The sequence below is a fragment of the Euprymna scolopes genome, chromosome 2, assembly GCF_053919585.1.
Source record: "Euprymna scolopes isolate OS-2025 chromosome 2, ASM5391958v1, whole genome shotgun sequence".
Lineage (NCBI taxonomy): Eukaryota > Metazoa > Mollusca > Cephalopoda > Sepiida > Sepiolidae > Euprymna > Euprymna scolopes.
Window position 1 is genome coordinate 156305606 of NC_136483.1, and position 17811 is coordinate 156323416.

Below are 17811 nucleotides of genomic sequence, written 5' to 3' on the forward strand. Positions count from 1 at the left end.
ATTGAGCGAATTTCTAACAGTATTTTGTCTAGTTTTTTATTTATAACACCTTTTCCGAACTTACCGTGTTTAAGAGAGAGTCGGCCGCCATTTTGAATTGTCCAATACATCGGTAAACACTGCATTTTTTCGAGCTGAATAAACATGTTACATTGAATAAAAACACGAAAATTATATCCAGTTTGGTAGAAAAGTAACTTATCTTGCCTTTGATAACATTTATTTGTTATATATTTGTTTTTTGACAACTTTTTCGAATCTATGTGTACAGTAATACAAACCCAAATTGACATTACACCTTTTTTTTTTTTTACAGAAGTCGTTTTTATATAAGAAAATACGAATGCTTTTTCTTTATTAAAAAAATTGTTAGGTGAAATACAGAAACGTTTCTATCAAGAACACCGTTATTTTTTCAGCCATTCTTACTATGGGGAGGGGATGGTATTTTGTAACTATTCCGTGCTTTCAACTAACAATTTATTAAACAAACAAAAGGTAAATTTTCACATTAGGTCCACCTCAACAATTTGTAACGTGGGTAGATTGGGGGTGTTTATTCCGAAAGCCGTTCTTAACAACGGGAGAATGGTGGTATTCATTCTAAATGCCGTTTTCAACATGTGGAGGTCAGGGGTGTTTATTCTGAAAGGCGTTCTTAATATGACGGGGTTGAGGGTGTTTATTCATGGCAGCCAATTAATTAGAGTGCACAGTATATCTCGAAAACTACTTGCCTCTGCAAATTTTTAATGAGATTTTCTTATTCAGCATAGTTGAAAACTATTAAAAGTACCCATTTTAAAGAACAATTTGTAGGTGGACCTAATGTAAAAAAATACACCCCCCCACCACCCCCCAAAAAAAAGATGTCGTGAAATTTACATTTAACTCGGAAAAAACAATTTTTAAATAGCGTGGTAGCAAAAATAAAAATAGACAGAAATATCTCCCCTTTGGGTTTTTACTTGCACAGATATTTGAAAAAGTTGTCAACAAAAACGAATATATAACAAGTAAATGTTTTCAAAGGCAAGATAAGTTACTTTCCTGCCTAATTGGATAATTTTTAGTGTTTTTATTGGGTTTGTATTACTATACACAGGATTCGAAAAAGTTTTTTTTTTACATGGGGGTCACCACTTATCAAAGCCCAGACGCTCATCGAGAATAACGGTTAATAGGTATATATTAGGCATTGTGATTTTAGCGTAGTAAACATTAGTGGGAATTTTGTAAATTGGATTACTTAGGAGGACGGTTCAATAAGAACTTGTTCACGTTGGACTTGAAAACAATCAGATTGTAGTCAGCTGGAAAGCAGGCAAACGGAATAGAGTTCCACATGCGAGCAATTCTAAGAAGAAGCCCTGTTCATGGAATCTACGTTTAGGTGTACGCACGGATAAAGAGTGTGGGCAATTGTTGATAGTGGTTCTGCGAAGACGAGTGTTTTTCGTTAAAGTCTGGCAAGGGGGGACCAGAGATCGAAGTTCAGATGAGCACCTACCATGAAAATAACGATAAAGCAGGGACAGGCTCGCTACGTCTCTTCTGTGGGAAAGAGGTTGCAGAGAAGAGAAAAGGGCATCCCCCACTAAGCTACGAAGTCTATTTTGAACTCTGTCAAGACAGGATAAGCTGCTTCTAGCAGCTCCTGCTCAGACGTGGCAACAGTACTCCATCGTTGGCCGGACCAGGCTTTTATATAGGCAGAAATTGCATCAGGAATGAGATATCTACTGGAGCGGTAGAAGAACTCCACCATCTTTTCAGCGACTTTGGCAATTGATTTGATATACGTGTTCCATTTCAGATCGAGAGTAAGGTTAAGCCCAGAAGCTTGTCAAAACATGAAGCGTCCCCAAGACGAGGGCCATTCATTTCGATTTATGGCAGCTGGGCAGCAGAGCGTTGATGATGTAAAGATAGAAGCTTGGTTTTAGATGCATTAAAAGTAACTAGCCACTTCTTTCCCCATTGTAACACGTGCTCAAGATCAGAGGAGATAGAGTCAGTGAAAACTTGGGGGGGGGGTCATGGTCCTTGAAGTGCTTCCATAGATGGTAGTGTCGTCAGCATAAATGTCTACGAATGATCTAAGGATGTGGTCTGGAAGATCATTGATGTAGATAAGGAAGAGAGTTGGACCCAGGATGGAGCCCTGAGGGACTCCAGCATTAATACTGAGAGCCGCTGATTTCTGCCCATCAACCACTACTCTTAAGAAGCTATCAGAGAGAAATGATTTAATAGTTAAGAAGACATTTCCAGCTATACCATGACTGGAGATCTTGTGAAGTAGGCTTCTATGCCATATCTTATCAAAGGTCTTTGATATGTCAAGAGCAATTGCCGCAGAGAGGAAGCCTCCATCGAGGGATTCGCTAATCCTATGAGATGTAACTGTGAGCACGTCTGCAGTAGATCTAGCAGAACGGAAACCATATTGCATGTCACTAAGGTTATTTTTGCTGAGACGGTTGACCACTTCCTTGTTTAGCACATATTCCAGCAGCTTATTCATGATGCATAGGAGACATATTGTTCTGTACTGAGACAGATGAGCGATAACCTGAGTTCTTAAATACAGGACATATTGATGAAATTTTCCAATGTGTTGGGAAGGATTTCTCCTTAAGACAACGCTTAAATAACTTGGCTAGTTCCGGTTGAAGCCTTTTGAGTACTATGACTGGAATGCCGTCAGAACCAGTTGCTTTACTGTTATCAAGGTTTTTATTAGCTTGGCAACATCGCGTATAGATATTTGTATGTCACTTAGCATGTTTTCTGATATACAAGGGAATACTGGGGTTGGCTTTGTCTGATGCTGTCAAAAAACAAATCTATAACAAATACTATCTATAACAAATGCTATCAAAGGCAAAATAAGTTACTTTTCTACCAAACTGGATAACTTTTTAGTGTTTTTATTTAATGTAAAATGTCTATTCGGCTCGAAAACCACAGCGTTTACCGTTATATTGTAAAATTACAAAGGTCTGCAGACTGTATTTAACACGTAAAGTTTGGGAAAATGAGTTAAAACTAAAAAACTATACAAAATACTGTTAAAAAAACACCGATTATATTTCAGCCTATATCACGGTAACGTATATTGAGTGAGTTCCTAACAGTATTTTGTATAGTTTTTAGTTTTAAATAATTTTCCCAAACTTAACGTGTTCAATACAGTCTGCCGCCATTTGTATTTTTCAAATATACCGATAAACACTGCATGTTTTCGAACCGATTAAACATTTTACACTAAATAGAAACACTAAAATCTTATCGAGTTAGGTAGAAAAATAACTTATCTTACCTTTGATAACATTTATTTATTATATATTTAGTTTTCGACAACTTGTTCGTATCTGTGTTTAGTAATGCAAACCGGTTTTATTTAATGTAACGTTTAGTCGGCTCGAAAAACAGTGTTTATCGGTGTATTTGAAAAATACAAATTGTGGCTGACACTGTTGATTACGTTAAGTTTAGAAACATGAGTTACAACTAAAAACTATACAAAATACTATCAAAATCCCACCAAATATGTCAGCCTATGTCACGGTAACATATATTCGGCGGGTTTCTGACACTGTTTTGTATAGTTTTTTAGTTTTTAACTTATTTTCCGAAAATTAATGTATTCAACAAAGTCCGCGACCATTTGTCTTTTTTCAAATACATCGATAAACACTGTGTGTTTCTCGATCCGATTAAGCATTTTACATTAAAATGAAAATGTTACATTGCGTTTCATTTTAAAGAGAGTTTTAGAGAGTTTGTCTTGTTACAGAGAGATGCTTATCTTAGAGAAAGAGGTTGTTGTAAGAGACTTAGGGAGATTGTTCGTTTATAACGATTCCTATATATTAAAATGTTCATTCTTTAATTGTGTTTATTGGAAGAAGAAAGCTCTTTGAGTGATGAGATAGTGTTCACTGTTCAGACATTGTGTAGACATGATGTAGATTCTCATTGTGGATATGAGAAGTCGAGATGTGTATGAAAGGACATTTTGTAACACAAATATATAATACAATTTCACTTTACCTTTTGGTAAGAATCATAAGACAAGACGAGCTTTACAAAACACATGATGGTTTATTTCGTCACGACCGGTCGTATTTCCATCACCAAGAATTCAAGGCTTCACATTTTTTTCTTGAAGTGACGTCTCGCTTCCTAGACGACAGCCTCCCTCTGAGTTTTCTCACTGACTGTCCTTCTAACTAAAGTTTTTCCTTATCCCTATAACTTTCTATTTTCCGTGACGTCATACACATGTTAAAACATGTGCCTTCTTTCACGTGTTCTGGACATACGTGTCCAAAACTTTTCCTATTTCTCAGTAACCTATTTTTCCAATATGTTAAAAACATTATCTTGTAAGCTGCATTCTTTCAATTTAAAATTTCATAACAAACTTGACAGCTCACATTCTTTTCTTAAAATATTTTATCTATATTCTAAACAAGTTTGTTTTACATTTTAAAATTCTCACACGTAATCTATTTCTAAAACTAAATTATGAGGTTCAAATTTCGCCCATTGCTATTTCATTTTCATTTTAACTAATCTCTCTATTTTTTTATACTTACATGAAAAGGGGACAGCCCTTATCATGTAACAAAAACACTAAAAAATTATCCAGTTTGGTAGTAAAGTAATTTACCTTACCTTTGCTTTCATTTATTTTTTTGTGGACAACTTTTTCGAATCTGTGTATAGTAACCGCTCCTTCACCCAAATATTAATTAAAAACTCACATTTTGTGATACAAAAAACACAAAAAAATCTATTTAGCGTTTCAACATTTTAGCAATGTTCGGCTTAATCCACTGATTGTTGGTCGAGCCCAAGTCATGATTGACAGAAACTCCTGAGGATCCGGATCCAATTCTGCAAGATTACCTTTTTTTTCATTTTCGCCTTTTCTTTCACTTTTTGGAGTGTATTGCTGTACTAAGAATATAATAAACATGCAGTTTCTCTTTTTATTTGATTTTTCCATTACACCAAATTTAGCCAGAGCCACGCTTAGCAGGGTACAGCTAGTATATATATATATATATATATATATATATATATATATATATATATATATATATATACATGTGTGTGTGTTTGTGTGTGTGTATATATGTATATATGTGTGTGTATATATGTGTGTTTGTGTATATATTTATGTGTATATATATATATATGTGTGTGTGTATGTATAAAAAATATAGAATTTTACCTTTGGAAGGGTAGGAGGCTAATCGTAGCAAAAAATCTTAATCTACGCATCTGCAATTATCTGAATATTAATTTACTTGTCAGTACGTCTAGTGTCAGAAAAAAACATCATTATCGAAAAATTAAGGAGAAACTCATTACCCCCTTTTAGGCACTCTTTATCAGTTAAAATCATAAAAACACTTTTCCTTTCCGAAAATTTAAAAAAAAAGCACAAAAGAACCTGATATCTGTTCCTTTCTAATTTATATTAGCAAAATGTTTAGAAAAACAAACAATGTGTAGTACGTTGAATTTTCATTGATGAAATATAAACTTTTTGAATGAATTCCTTTTAGATTTTAACGGTTTAAAAGAATTTATTAAAATATGTTTTAAATTCGTCATTTGTTTTATTTTATATTTTATTCAGTTTATTTAAATGTGCTTTAAAAATTTTTTAACTACCCTGGAATTTCTACGGGGCTGCTTGCTGTTGCTGTGGTTTATTATTATTATTATTATTATTATTATTATTATTATTATTATTATTATTATTATTATTATTATTATTATAATTATTATTATTATTATTATTATTATTATTATTATTATTATTATTCGAAGTAGTAGTAGCAGTATTTCTGTATTATATTTTTAATTTTTACAGTAAAACATATCAATCTATAACAGATTATATTTTAATGATTGGGATCAAACATATGAACATTCCTTGACAGAGAAAAGTTACAGAATAATTCCCCTTCCTTCGAAATTCCCACGTTGAGAATGACTTTCTAAACAGTAATATTATTATTTAGAAAATTCGTTTAATCTAGGGAGGAGGATTATGGAAAGTACTCCTTTTTCTACACCGTCTTCTTATTGTGAATACAAACCGTGGGCTATTTTCGATTATGAAAAATTCAAATAACATTAAAAACGAATCTTGCAAAGTAGCTGTGTTTTAGAATAAATATAAATCTTTTATGCGTCTCACAACATTAAATCAATTAAAAGGAACAGATTTGTGAACATTTTTAGTAAGATTTACTCATGAATGGGAAAAGTTTGACGAGTCGCACAAAAAAGTTCACTATACACAGGTTGTATCAAGAAATCCGATGAGTCGCACAACAAAGTTCACTATACACAGGTTGTATAAAGAAATTCTAAAAGACACACAACAAAGTTTACTATACACAGGTTGTATAAAGAAATTGGAAAAGTCGCACAACAAAGTTCACTGTACACAGGTTGTATCAAGAAATTCGAAAAGTCGCACAACAAAGTTAATTATACACAGGTTATATCAAGAAATTCGAAAAGTCACACAACAAAGTTAACTATACACAGGTTGTATCAAGAAATTCGAAAAGTCGCACAACAAAGTTCACTGTACACAGGTTGTATCAAGAAATTCGAAAAGTCGCACAACAAAGGTCACTATACACAGGTTGTATCAAGAAATTCGAAAAGTCGCACAAGAAAGTTCACTGTACACAGGTTGTATAAAGAAATTCGAAAAGACACACAAGAAAGTTCACTGTACACAGGTTGTATAAAGAAATTCGAAAAGTCGCACAACAAAGTTCACTGTACACAGGTTGTATAAAGAAATTCGAAAAGTCGCACTACAAAGTTCACTGTACACAGGTTGTATAAAGAAATTCGAAAAGTCGCACAACAAAGTTCACTGTACAGAGGTTGTATCAAGAAATACGAAAAGTCGCACAACAAAGTTCATTATACACAGGTTGTATAAAGAAATTCGAAAAGTCGCACAACAAAGTTCACTGTACACAGGTTGTATCAGGAAATTCGAAAAGTCGCACAACAAAGTTCATTATACACAGGTTGTATAAAGAAATTCGAAAAGTCGCACAACAAAGTTCACTGTACAGAGGTTGTATCAGGAAATTCGAAAAGTCGCACAACAAAGTTCATTATACACAGGTTGTATAAAGAAATTCGAAAAGTCGCACAACAAAGTTCACTGTACAGAGGTTGTATCAAGAAATACGAAAAGTCGCACAACAAAGTTCATTATACACAGGTTGTATAAAGAAATTCGAAAAGTCGCACAACAAAGTTCACTGTACACAGGTTGTATCAGGAAATTCGAAAAGTCGCACAACAAAGTTCATTATACACAGGTTGTATAAAGAAATTCGAAAAGTCGCACAAGAAAGTTCACTGTACACAGGTTGTATAAAGAAATTCGAAAAGACACACAACAAAGTTCACTGTACACAGGTTGTATAAAGAAATTCGAAAAGTCGCACAAGAAAGTTCACTGTACACAGGTTGTATAAAGAAATTCGAAAAGTCGCACAACAAAGTTCACTGTACACAGGTTGTATAAAGAAATTCGAAAAGTCGCACAACAAAGTTCACTGTACAGAGGTTGTATCAAGAAATACGAAAAGTCGCACAACAAAGTTCATTATACACAGGTTGTATAAAGAAATTCGAAAGTCGCACAACAAAGTTCATTATACACAGGTTGTATAAAGAAATTCTAAAAGTCGCACAACAAAGTTCACTGTACACAGGTTGTATCAAGAAATTCGAAAAGTCGCACAACAAAGTTAATTATACACAGGTTATATCAAGAAATTCGAAAAGTCACACAACAAAGTTAACTATACACAGGTTGTATCAAGAAATTCGAAAAGTCGCACAACAAAGTTCACTGTACACAGGTTGTATCAAGAAATTCGAAAAGTCGCACAACAAAGTTCACTATACACAGGTTGTATCAAGAAATTCGAAAAGTCGCACAAGAAAGTTCACTGTACACAGGTTGTATAAAGAAATTCGAAAAGACACACAACAAAGTTCACTGTACACAGGTTGTATAAAGAAATTCGAAAAGTCGCACAAGAAAGTTCACTGTACACAGGTTGTATAAAGAAATTCGAAAAGTCGCACAACAAAGTTCACTGTACACAGGTTGTATAAAGAAATTCGAAAAGTCGCACAACAAAGTTCACTGTACAGAGGTTGTATCAAGAAATACGAAAAGTCGCACAACAAAGTTCATTATACACAGGTTGTATAAAGAAATTCGAAAAGTCGCACAACAAAGTTCATTATACACAGGTTGTATAAAGAAATTCGAAAAGTCGCACAACAAAGTTCACTGTACACAGGTTGTATCAAGAAATTCGAAAAGTCGCACAACAAAGTTAACTATACACAGGTTGTATCAAGAAATTCGAAAAGTCGCACAACAAAGTTCACTGTACACAGGTTGTATAAAGAAATTCGAAAAGTCGCACAACAAAGTTCATTATACACAGGTTGTATAAAGAAATTCGAAAAGTCGCACAAGAAAGTTCACTGTACACAGGTTGTATAAAGAAATTCGAAAAGACACACAACAAAGTTCACTGTACACAGGTTGTATAAAGAAATTCGAAAAGTCGCACAACAAAGTTCATTATACACAGGTTGTATAAAGAAATTCGAAAAGTCGCACAACAAAGTTCATTATACACAGGTTGTATAAAGAAATTCGAAAAGTCGCACAACAAAGTTCACTGTACACAGGTTGTATCAGGAAATTCGAAAAGTCGCACAACAAAGTTCACTATATGCAGGTTGTATCAAGAAATTCGGAAAGTCGCACAACAAAGTTCACTATATACAGGTTGTATCAAGAAATTCGAAAAGTCGCATGACAAAGTTTAGTATATACAGGTTAAACGCTCCAGCAACCTGCTTTTATGGTCCCCGGACACACCTCAAACTCACGTGTGGGACACGATTTTTCGAGAACTGTTCGAGACCGTGAACATTAAAAGACCACGCTCACCATCTTAAATCTATTCGTTTTTCCTTCTTTCCGCACAACAGAGAGACATGAGCACGTTTTTGCAGTAAACCTTCTCTATTTTCCCCATATAATATATGACCCCCCCATCACAGTGTATATTTTTAGTGTTGCCAAAATAAATACGGACATTACCCGAGGTTTACCGTAATTTAAACAATTTTTTCAAGCAACAAATCTCTTATTGAATATTCAGAACATTTTTTAAAATCGGATTCTAAATCAGTATTTGAACGGAATAAGAAATTTAAAACAGAATCTGCGATTTTAAGTAAAAGTTTACCAAAAGTAAGTAAAAGTTTACTTAATGTTTTACTTACATTTCACCGTAATAATTACCTTTTAAATGACGACTTTTACAGCTTTTCGGGTATGCTGAAAACGAATATCGTATTCAAATTTGCCGCAAATTAATTCTTTTCCGGATATAATGCAATGCAATTTATGTTAACAAACGCGTACATATTTTTGATGTGCGCGCGTCAACGCGTACAAAAATGGCCACCAGCGTTAACATTAGGAATTATATTGCTTAATATCCCGAAAACACCTTGTTTGCAGCAAATTTAGATGCGATATTCGTTTTCAGTATACCCGAAATTTTTTTAAGTTATCATTTTAAAGGTGATTAAGTTGGAAAGTAAGTAAAAATTTAGCTAAATTTTGAATCCTCCCATTATTATCTATAACTAAATCCCCAAACCAAGGCATATTCTAGTATATATTTAGTCTGATTATGAAAAGGCACTGATGAAATAACAATACAGCAGGTTATCTCTAACGTTGTTTAATTAAAAAAAAATCACTACATCTGAACTAGTCTGACTCGTGTCGTATGTGTGGCATATTCCGGATAACGTCTGCACTTCAAGTCACCATGTTTCCTTGTAATTCTTCCTTCTTTTTAGCTATCAAAATTTATTTTAGTACATGCCTGATAGAATGCCAGGTTTTCGATTTACATCCATTCTCTCCCATTCACGAAATATTCCTCTGGCAACGGCCTGCTGAACGGAGACTGCAATCGACTGCGGATAAATATAACTGATTTCATCTGGAGTGATGTAGTTGAATGTAAGGCGTGCAGGTACACTGTCCTCCCAGCAAGTGATAAAGAAAGCGACAGACACAAAGAGAGAGAGAGAGAGAGAGAGAGAGAGAGAGAGAGAGAGAGAAAGAGGAAGGGGATAAGAATATTGTTGCTTGGCGACTGGCTAAGAGCAGCTTATGAAAGCACTCAACGACACTTTGTTTATTTTGATGATTGGCGATGAGGAACTTGCTGACTTAGTCAGCGGCTTGAGATCTTATTTGAGAAAGTTTTACATTTCTAAACAGATTCCGTGTATTTTCTGGACATTTAATGTGACGGTAATCCTTATTTTAGGAAGAAAAAATATTTAGCTCTTCGGAATTACTGAATACAAATGCAACAATGTCAATAGTGTAGAAGGACAAACTTAAGAACTCTTTTAAAAGGAGTTGCAAAAATAGAAGTTGTATCAAAAAAGAGGCGCAACCCTTACGTAGATGCATAAATCCGACCTGGCATACGTCCTCAAAACTCAGTCGGAGAGTAGCCAAACTTTCGTCTTCCTTCTGGATAGTTCGTTACAACGTTTTATCATATCTTTTTATGTTGAATAATAAGGCGCCCATGTAACTGCGCGTTGACAGGGAAATGAAGCATGAGATAATATTGTTATTGTTTTATAATGTGGAATATTCACTAAGAAAAATAATGTTTTAAATAGATTATATGCCGTAATAAGAGATAGTAGAATTAAATCTCATAAACAATAAAACATTGCAGTTAGATATTTATGCTATAACATAGACTCGAAATTTTAGTTCCATAAACAGTAACTTATAAACAATAACAATAAGGCTAACTGTGACATCAGTTAACAAACGAAGAGATAAATTATATATACGTGAAGCAGAAAGTTACTTAGAGTCACAGATGTTATATAGCGAACTAGCTTTCACTCGGGGGGAGATTTCTTTCTATGGAAGCTCTTCAGTGTATTCGATCAAAGGAAAGGTAAGATACAAAGAAGCGTTTGCAATTCAGAGACGGAAAACAACAAATAAATAATGTTGCATAAATTTAATTCCGAGTGATGACTGTCGTCATCCGCATCGCAGCTTTATAAATCGGTCAAGAAAGACGAACCGATAGAAGAAGGTGTGTTCCCCTTTTGGTCTGATGTCATTCAACAGAAATAAAAAGCGTTTGTTTTGTAAAGAACTGTATTCGTTAACGTACAAGAGGTGAGTTCTGTAAACTGGTATTTGGGTGTTTAAAACATCGACGGACACACGCAGCAACAAAGAAAAATTATGTAGACTACACGACACGAAACATTGGATACGAGTATATATATATATATATATATAACCGCATTATATATATACAATACGACATCACGAGATACACATAAATACACGCTGATTATATAGATTATAACATTTGAGAAAGGTGCTGGTTTATTGCTCATCGCATACCTGGGAATGCCGCTCGGACTTCTGGGGCATATTTTTATAGGCTTTTTTGTTTCGCTTTATGCTGACCTTCTTAGAAATGTAGAGGCCTCTTCCTGGGTCTAAAACATCATCTGTAAATGAAAATCCTACATATTCGAATATTTAATTTAAGTTTTTATTACCTGTTAAATAGTAAGTTAGTTAAGTAATTAAAACACTAATTTCTTTTTCACTAATTGGTCAGTAAAATCCGTTATAAAATACGAGGTGTCTTCAATATGTTTCCAGACATTTTGTACATATATTCCAAATTATCAAATACTCTTGAAAATTTGGTATGTCATTGCCATGCATCTTATGAGATAACTGACCAATTTTATGATTTCAGGTTCAAATAAACAGTTTCACCAGAAACTGGAATACACCCCACCAAAGCCTGATTGCTACAGCTGGTGAATTTCAAAAGGGAGTCTGTGAGGGATGATGGGAGGCGTGCGAGGAGTACGAAAGGTATAAAACCACAGTGTATTGCCCAAATAAAGAACTACATGGATAAGGATCGTCGTGTGTCTATAGAGATAATAAGTGCACAATTTGATGTCAGTATGGAAACTGCACACACAATTATTCGCGAGAAACTGAAGATGCGGAAGATATGCGCGAAGTTCGTTGTAAGGGGGTATCATGCTTGTCACAAATCATTTGACCAAGATAAGCGGCAAGAACTTTACTCACACACCCTATAGTCCAGATCTAGATTCCTTTTACTTTTGGTCATTCTCTAAGCTCATGGGAAACATTGGAGGCTTCCTTTATAAGAACTGAAGAGATGAAAGGGGCTGTGACGGGGTCATTGACACGCTCACACAAGAGGACTTCGATGGTGCCTTACAGAAATTGTTCGAACGGTATAACAAGGGCATTGCAGCCGGAGAAGATTAGTTCGAAGGAATTTGAGTTTCTTGCATGTACCAACAATTAAAGTGTTCATACGAAAAAAATTTGGAAACCTATTTGAGACATCTCGTAAGTTTTTTGTCGTCTCATGGTCTTACCGAATTCAACGACAAAAATTAAACTAGTCTGGTTGATTATCCAGCTAAGTGATGTTACTTGAGGTAATATCACTCGGAGAGGAGGTGCACCATTTCTTGGATGAGAATATATATAGCTGCGTCATGAACGTTATGAATACTTTGTTTATTGTAATTATTTGGTTAGTGTTTTAGAAACACCATGTCAAACTTTCTATATATTTTATAGTAGGGCTGACGACACTGGAGATGGTAACTCCGTGTAGGTCAGAGAGCATTTTCCGCATATCTGGCATTCTGTCTAATTTCCTCGCAGATACGCAAATAAAGGAATTGGTCTGGAAAATTACAGATATTTTTCTATATAAATGTGTAGTAACTGTTCTGATGCTAAACTTACAATTTTCTGTCTCCAGTCTGTAAATGGGAACGGTTACTAAACGAAGATTGTTTTTAATTTTTTTGTTGTCTTAATCGAAAGTATAATTTTCTGAGAGAGCTGGATATTGGATACTTGAAAAATCTGACCCTGTGTTTTATTCTGCCCTCAGGCAAAGGGAGTAAATAGGCCCATGACTCTGAAAAAGTTCCGTCTTTTACGGTTTTTGGCGCGAATCTACATTTATAAGTAGGGCTCAGGAACATGCCATTTATTTGTTATTAAACCCAGACCCAGGAAGAAAACCGACCATCGATCTAAGGTATATTTCTCGCCTATCTGTCCTAAAATACAAGCCTCATTTTTCTTCTCATAAAGTGGAGAGTACTTTTTGAAAATTCGACATTCGTGAATCTATAAATAGATATATATATATATATATATTATCGTTAAGTGCAATCTCTTTTGATCACAATATATTTGATGTATATAATACGAGAACATTAAGTGTGAAGTGCCTTTTCGGTATATTTAATGTATATGGCACGGAAACATTAAGAAGGGAACAAATTTCGAAAATTTGATATTAGTATATAACTGAATTTCCATAATCAAAGCTTCTTCGAGCAATGACTTACATCTGTGGAAAGATTTGCTGCTGAACTGCTAAATTGCACATAACTGCTACTAAAAGGGTTATTAAAAAACCCAAACCGATTACTGAAAAAAAAAAATAGAAACATGTTAATTTCGTACACAAGTAAAAAAAAAAAAAAAAATGAAACAGCAATGTAAAAGACTCACTCGTCTCCCTACACATAATTATACTGAGCGCGTTTCGTCACCTTTATGAGCAAAACCTTGGACAGTCTTTTCTGCTTGACCACTCACCAGCTAGAAACATAAAATACCCGCCTGCAAGTCACGTATTTCCGGTAACTTCTATGATGGAGGTAGTCAAACTCAACATTAAAATAACGGCTCTCATTATGTAATAATTTAATCCAGTCAATAAAAACCCCTTAAGTTTTCATATTGCATAAATCCACCAAAATATATTATATAAAAATAATTTAAAAAATGGTTGAAATGTAAAATAATTAAAAATTAAAGTTTAGCCAGCGGAAATGTTACAATACACACAAAATAGTAGTTAGTTTAAGTGTTTAATTCAACGGCTGTACAGTCGGAGTAAGGGTATTCTATCATTTGGAAACAAGATTAATTACCTTATACAATACAGGAAGTTGCTAGGAAAATACGGTGCAATTATTTTTAATGTTACATCTATAGTCACGCACCAAGATTAGCGATTCAGTCAGACTATGCTCATAAACATGGCAAGGCCACGAATAAAACGTGACTTTTCACAGCTATTTATCTAAAACCTTCTGTCCTATGCCTAAAAACGGTAATCGCGTTGTCGATGTGGTTATTTTTTTTTAACTCATTCGCATGATTCTTATTTAATAGGATTGCCTACCGAAAGTAGAGTATCCTAGGCAGACGATGCGGAGAGAAAAATATTTTTCTGATCGGTCTCCTGTTTGTCCTCGTCTTGTTTTTTTTACGTCATATTGTTAAATCAAAATGGCGGCGACTAGCGCAGATAATGGACGGACGTTAGCGATAAAATATTCTTCTTGTTTATTGATATGACTTCGAAGCTCTTTTTGTTTTCTCCGGATAATATAGCGTGTTTATTTTGCTGTAGGCAAGTTTATAGTAAGGTCAGCTTGAACAGTTTTTATTGTTTGAGGAGCTTCGTTGAATATCCAGTTGGAAGCGAAGAGAAAACAAAGATAACACATTCTCTCTCCCCCCACACTCTTTCTCTCCCTCTCTCTCATATATATATGTATATATATATATATATATATATATATATATATATATATATGAGAGAGAGAGAGGGTGTATATATATGAGAGAGAGTATATATATGGGAGAGAGTATACATATATATAGTCATCCACATACAGTACTGTTTCGCAGCTCATCAGTGAGGCTAGACAGGCAACTGCCTCAAGCCAGGATGGAACTCGACCGCCCAAATGACAGACGTTATCTCACCATTGCGCTATATGGCCTATTCTTGTGGGGTAATTAATTAACGATGTTTGACATCGTCCAAATGCCTCGGCTCGATTTGTGTACACAAAGTGCGTCGCTTAATACGCCAATGGCAGTTTGTATATCACTTCCCAATATGTTCAACCCAAGATAGGGAGCATTATAGTCATCCACTTGCAGTACTGTTTCGATATATATATATATATATATATATATATATATATATATATATATATATATATATAGCAATAAATTAGTCTAAAACTGTTCCTATTTACAATGCCTCCCCACGGGACAGAGTTAGACACCAGGGTCGTTTTTGAACGTGGAGAAAAGGAACAAAAATAAAAATTGTCTCAGTCGTGAAGGATTTCTCCTCCACTGACAGAGAAAAAGAAATTGAAGTGCAGCATCTAAAGAACAGATACTACACTTTGATCTTGTCCCGACGGGCAAGTATTAAATTAATCTAAAACTGTTCAGTAATAAGAAAAACATATCAGGCTATAAAAATATAAAAAAAAACCTCTACCCGATTCAGAGTAGAGAATTATAGAATTAAATATAAAAGTAAAGAATTAAAATATAAAGTAAAGTTACATGGGAATTCATTACATTATCAGGTCGATAAGGAATAATGGAAAAGGTAATAGGGAAGAAACATCTTAAGGCAATGGTCTTTTGAAGTTGAATGCTTCTCATCAGAAGAGGAGAAAAAACGACATTATACAAAAGTGGGAGTAAAAAGACAACATAGGCTTTAAAAGAATTTAGATAAAAAAAGAAATTATATGGTCGGGGTGATATAAAGGTAAAAATGAGTTCACAGAAAAAGAATAATAGAAGAAGGAGTAATTAAATACTCAGCAGCAACAAAAAGGAACTAGAAGCAAATATATACGGCAAACAGACATATGTTAGCAGACAATAAAGACTAATGGAAAAGAAAAATACATTTTTTAAAAAATTAAAAATATACAAAATATATAAAAAGAAAAAAATTAAAAATGAAAGAGGAACATGTTCATTTCTTTATTTTTAATCTTATTTACCTATGTTTAGTAATGTTTAGCAATAAATTTTAGCATATATTGCAATACTTAGTAATGTTTAGCAATAAAGTTTAGCATATTTAGCAATACTTAGCCATGTTTAGTCAGAAAAAAAGTGTATTTAGCCATACTTAGCCATGCTTAGCAATGTTTAGCAATAAATTATAGTATTTTTAGCTATACTTAGCCAAGTTTAGCAATGTTTAGCCATAATGTATAGCATCCTTAGCACTAGTTAATCATATTAAAGAATGTTTAGCAATATATTAAGGAACTGATGGGAAAAAGATGTCAGTATTTGCTGATAATTTTATAGAAAATTAAAGAAAGAAAAGTCCAAGTTGACCTATTAAATAATTTTGATAACGAGTTGCTTAACATAACTCCAAAATACAAGGTAACTAACACATAAAATAAAAGCTATATAATAATATAAAAACTAAAACATAAAATAAAAGCTATATAATAATATAAAACTCTATAATAATATAAAAACTATATAATAATATAAAAACTATATAATGCAATAGAAAACTGTACTTATTTACAAGTACTGGATGGGGAAAATAGGAATTGTGAGGAAAGGAATCAGTAGCGAACTAGAACATAAAAGAAAAGAATACCACGGTTGTTCCAAAAGTAAAACTTCCTCTTCTTCTATTTAATTAAAATGTTTGAGGTCTACCGAAACGAGAATTCGACAATCACAACGCGTGACCCCTGTGCTTCAGAATGCGTTTTCCCACAAAGTCACCACCAATTCACAATCCACTTTTGCCAAGAGTTCAGTAGCGAATCTCAACTTCTGACGCACGCCCATGACAAGGGTTGCCTTTTTCAGAGTTTTACACAGTCAATATCTGCAACATAGCCATGAAACTTCCTGGTCATGGATGCATGTTCTGTTCTCATAACAATGAATTTTGCAATTCTTTTTTTGGTTCATTGAGACGGAACGAAAATAGGAGGCATTGTTTTGGGGACATCACGTTTGTATCAAATAAACAAACGTGTATTACTAATTTAGGTTTTATATCTGTCCGAAACCGAAATATATTATTACTTCTGTAAATGTAATATTAAAGTTCTATTTCTGATGGAGAGTTGGTATATACTACGACTTTTCTGAATGTACCAATGGCATTTTATTACTATCTAGCCTATATACCCGGTGTTGCCCGAGTGTTTGTAGGTGTGTGTTCAGCAAAAAAAAAAGTGGTGGAAGACTGGCAGGTTCCAACCCGTACCGCGAAGGAGGAAAAGAACGTGAAAAAAACGTGACGTTTTTGCCGTTGCGTCCGTCGCCAAACAGGAAGTAGCGACAGTTTTAGATTTAGGCTAGTCAATCGAAAAGAGGTAGTGCCTTTCGAAAATATCGGCCAAAAATAAAACGACTCCTCCCTGTAGAAAAGTGTCAAGTTGAGGGTGAAGAAACTTTTAGCCAATTTTTCGATATTTCTCGTCCAAAGGGTCCAGCTTCAAAACGATACCGATCTTGTAAAAATCTGTCGCCTCTGTCGAAAGTTTTAGGCATACATACATACATACATACATACATACATACATACATTTGAACAGACAGGTGAAATGTATATTATAGATGGTGATTTGGTATCTATGTTTGAAAGGACCCTCTTAGTAATTCTAGAAATTATAGAAATTTGGAATCTGACTCCCAATTGTAACATTATTATTGTAACAGAGCGTGTGAGAAAATCAGCA